Consider the following 5,130-nt stretch of genomic DNA (forward strand, 5'->3'; position numbering starts at 1 on the left):
CAACTAACAAATCAAGCAGCAACCAACCAATCAATTAATCATTCTACCAACTAACAAATCAAGCAACCAACCAACTAATTTACCAATCAAGCAATCAACAAAACAACTAATCAACCCATCAAACAACCGACAAACAATCAACCAACTAACTAATCAACCAATCAACTAATCAATCAACCAATCAAGCAATCAATCAACTGAATAATTAACTAATCAACCATTCCAGCAAGCTACCAATCAACCAATCAAGCAACCCAACAATCAGCCATTCAAGCAACCAACAAAACAACTAATCAACTAACCAGCCGACCAACCAATCAATCAACCAGTCAAACAACCAATCAACCAAATAACCAACCAATCAAGCAACCAACCAACTGTGAAGCAACCAACCATTCAACAGTTCTACCAACTAACAAATCAAGCAGCAACCAACCAATTAATCATTCTACCAACCAACCAACCAATCAATCAACCAACAAACAATGAAGCAATCAACAAACAATGAGCAAACAACCAACCAGCTATAAAACTGATCCAAAATTATTTATCAGATCGCTCACTGCAGGTAAACTATCAGAATTCTAAATATTTAGGACTTCTGCTAGATCAAAAATTAACTTTTAAAAATCACATTGAAGGCCTTCAAGCCAAATGTAACAAATATATTAAGTGGCCACTTATAAACAGAAAATCAAAACTTTGTCATAAGAACAAACTTTTGATTTACAAATAAATTTTTAGACCAGCCATGTTGTATGCTGTGCCAATATGGACTAGGGTATAACGTCCTATCGTTGTGGTATGCCCTAATGTTGCGATAGTGTTAAAGAAGTCCATTCTGGATATAATACCATTGCAAACAATTGTGGGTACGCTAAAACTCTTCGGATTAACGACTAGAACAGCTTTTGTTTGACAAAATTCCGTTCAAAACGATGAAAAATCATCATTTTTCGTTAAAAATTTGAATCCTTTGAGCCTATTATTGCGGTATCGCTCTCCATAAGAATTACATGCAATACCGCAACAATAGGACTGACTTTCAAAAAATATCGCAACGATAGGCAACTGCGTCTTATTATTGTGGTAGTTTATTTTATTGTGATAAAAACAAAACAACATAATTTTAGCACAAATGACGTAATATATTTAAAACTATAGTTAACGAGCATCCTATTCAACTACTACAATGTGGAAGTCGACCAACAGGTAATTTTCGAAGAATTTTTGTAATCAATTTTGTTTCGACACGGTGCTTAACCCCTCCATAATAGGTCGTTTAACCCTAGTTGCTGCAATACCAGAAAGAAGGCACTTCAGAGGATTGTTCCTCCTCGGACCACCACGATTACCAGATGGTCTTCCTTCAGTGAGGTTGTGACATGTTCGTTTCAACAATTCTGTCGAAAAATCGCATGACGAGAATGAGTAGAGCACACCAGTTGCTTCCGTTTCTTTATTGAGTAAGGATATAACGCCGGCCGCTTTTTTCTGCTTCAGGTAGGACACGAGATAACGCAGTGGACGCGTCTGAACGCTGGCATCATCCGACGATGCTACCGATGACGTCGATCCCGGCAGGCCGAGGAAGATTGCGTGCGACGATGACGTCGATATGCGCTTCTGCACATCTTCCAACTTGGGTTGATCGAGGCGTAGTCGCTGAGTAATACGAAGGTGGTGTTTACCTTCCTCGTCCTTCATCAGGCTGTCCACTATTCCGTTGTCTCCGTCCGTTAGGTGCAACTTGGCGGGGAATAGAGAAATCTTCAAAATCAGCGCCCCTTGTCAGACTGTGGTAGATTTCCGTGCCACTTCTGGTAACGTTCTTGCATTCAATAACATGCCATTCCTACAAGACTGCGTCGCCTCGGTGAACGGGAACGAGATCTATCGATTCCTGGTTCACGTGATCCAGAACGACGGCGTGAATCATATTCGCCATCGGCTCCTGATCGACGCCATTCATCATTGTCCCCGTGGTGCGGTGGGCCATCACGATGAAAACCGCTACGGAAACCACCACGTCCGCGGAATCCTCCACGGCCGCGGAACGGTTTTCCACCATAGCCGTACGATGAATTTTCCTCGTATGATGCACCGCCTTCCGGATATTCGTAGTCGGGGCCGCGACGATACTCACCGCCTTCCTCAAAACCTCCACTGTTCTTCGAGAACGATGGTGCTGTTCCGTTATCAGCAAAATCGATACGAATACGACGATCCGGTGCCTCTAACGGGAATCCACGCATTTCCTTCACAGCAGCCGTAGCAGCATCAATAGAATCGTACAGAATGTAGGCCTGGGTGTCCCCTTTGTTATATTCAATCTTTTTGATGGCACCAAAACGGTCGAACTCACGCTCCAACTGAGTAAATAACGAAACGAACAAACAACAAACGAACCGAAACGACGTCACAAGGTGAGGGAGAAAAACAAACAAACTGTCAAAACGTCAAGAGGGGGTAAGTCAGCGCTCGTAAAATATTTATGTAATTCGTCACCCACGAGGGTATTTTCTTCAAAATGAAGAAGAAGACATGGTGCCCGATTTTCTGATGGCTTTGTACCGGACATTTCGGTCTATGTATTCGTCAATGATTAAAGTGTGGGAACCCAACGTTGAGTAATCTCATGTTTACAAAAGTTGAGTGAAATTTACCTAACTTTTGGTTAGTTTCTATTTAAAATTAAGTATATTTTACTTAATATTGAGTGAATTTTATTTAATTTCAAGAAAAAATTACTTAATTTTGGGTTCCCACACTGAACCCCCGATTTGAGTGAAAAGTACCTAATATTAAGTACTTTTTTCTAACCGTGCAACATCAACAATGTTTGGAACCAACGACTGCCTTGGTAATATCTAGAGCGACTGTCAACCTGATGTCAAAGCATACGTGCAGTATCTCGAGTCGACATTGCTGTGCTGGAAGATCTGTGATGCACCACTTGACGATTGCTAGGGTACAGCAAAAGCAGCCATGACCGACGCAGTCGATGAAATGATTGGCTTGACGATGAGTGTAAGCAGCTTGTGGAAGAATAGAACGCAGCGGGAGAGACCTGGCAAAATGTGGAACGCAATAGACGGAATCGTGAATGAGATCGTGAAAAGCTATTGTGTGGCGTTGGACAGGCCTATAAACATGAACAAGTCTAATATACTGTTCTTCAGTCACATGACAGATCGTAGCAGCCATCGCATGCAAGAGACACATTCGCGGTCAGTCAATTCTTCCTTCATCACGAGGTCAGACGCGAGTGCAAGCAATGTAAACATGATGGGTGATTCGTATGTGCGATGTTGAATTGCACATTTGGCGATCCTGCCAGGAGTGCGTGCCGGCGTTGCTTGTGGAATCACCCATCATGTTGTGTAAAGATGTGTGCTTAGCAGTTTTGAACGAACTTCACGGGAAGCCGAAAAGAGTTTGTAGCGGCGAAGCTTTATTTGCATAGGTAAGGAGTAATGGTTATATTTGTGTGGATGCCGCTCTCGGGCTGGGAGCCGCGGACTCGAGAGATTCTAATTTTCAAAATGTTTTGCTACAGACCCGCAACTCTCCTGTCAGTGCACACATTGCGATTTTTTCACGTGGAATTGTCATTGTGTTGTTTTTTAATTAGTTACAACTATTTCTTCGATTTGCCGCATTGCATAAGTGATTGCGCCGAATGTAAAATTAATTCATACCGTTCACTTATTGAGTTTTGTTGGTAGTCAGTGTCAGGTTCTTAACCACAAATAAAACACGTCCGTCTCGCATGCGACTTAAACTCAAACTCTCTTTATTTATGTCATTCCATCCTGTAACTGTTCTTGTTTACAATGTCGTTCAAGCTCTTCTCCCTGCAACTGAAACCACTCATCTCACAGAGGTCAGACATAAAGTACATCACAATCCCTCCCTTTCTTTACACTAACGAACATTGTTTATCTGAAAATCACTTAAATACACTGGTTGCTTCTTCTGTCTTTGCGGTCGTGTCTGGTTCATTATCGGAATGGCAGGATCACAGCTGTGGTCGTTTGTCCGCTCGTCACTTTGGTCATTCGCCAGGTCCAGGTCCGAAACTTCATCCTCTGAAGACCTCTGCCCATCCCCTTGGACATTTGGTGTAAATTGCTTGACATGAGATGCGTTTCTGTGGATAATACTATCAGAGACTTTTGAACGAAGTGTTACCTGTGAACCGTTTTTCTCGATAACCACCCACTCTTCTGGACTGAAGTTCGAGGTCAGCTTGTTCTCCTTGGTGGGTCTCTTTACCACAACTGTATCACCCACTAGCACGTTACTTGTTCTTGCACGTCGTCGTAGATTGGCGTATTCTGCGCTTTTGTGCTTTTGCTCTGTATCTTTGTCTCTTATCTCTTCTACCATTCTGTTAGATTTGAGTGGAACAGACGGAAGCTTGTCTTTTAATATTCTCCCAAACATTAATACAGATGGTGCGACGCCTGTGGTGGAATGAGGAGTTGAATTGTACATTAGTACGCACATCCGAAGGTCCCACTTCCAATCCGTATCTTCTACCTGACTTATTCGCAGATGTTTCTTTATCATGCCATTTACACGCTCAACCTCCCCATTCGCTTGTGGCCAATAAGGAGTACTTTTACGAACTTCGATACCGTACTCCTGACAGAAGCTTTTGAATTCCCCGCTTCTAAATTGTGGACCGTTGTCGGTTTTAAGGGTCTCTGGCATCCCAAACCGGCAAAACGTCTCGTGGAAGGCTTTGACCGTCGTTGCCGCAGTGATTTCTTTCAGGACTATCACCTCTATAAACCTGCTGAAATAATCAACGATAACCAAAAGATTATCTAAAGACGGTAATGACCCGACGAAGTCCGCTGCTAAATCTACCCAAGGTCTTTCCGGCATACACGTAGATCGCAAGGGTTCCGGAGGGTCGAGCGCGGACACAATCGTGCATGATTTGCAGCTTTTCACGGGCCACCACACTTTTTGACGCAGCCTTCGTTTCATATATATTATTCCCGGGTGTGACTCATGAGCCAGTTGAAGAATTCGAGATTGCAGAGACTCTGGTACAATTATAAGTTCGCTTCTCATGAGAAGGTTTCGTGATCGGTATAGTTCGGATTCGAATGGTTT

General features: G+C 42.8%; 1 pseudogene; it reads right to left on the minus strand.

Annotated features, from left to right (window-relative positions):
• Positions 1-1,319: 1,319 nt before the first annotated feature.
• LOC134202859 (RNA-binding protein spenito-like) lies at positions 1,320-4,392 on the minus strand (annotated as a pseudogene).
• Positions 4,393-5,130: the final 738 nt, after the last annotated feature.

This window comes from Armigeres subalbatus, unplaced genomic scaffold (assembly GCF_024139115.2).
Source record: "Armigeres subalbatus isolate Guangzhou_Male unplaced genomic scaffold, GZ_Asu_2 Contig149, whole genome shotgun sequence".
Lineage (NCBI taxonomy): Eukaryota > Metazoa > Arthropoda > Insecta > Diptera > Culicidae > Armigeres > Armigeres subalbatus.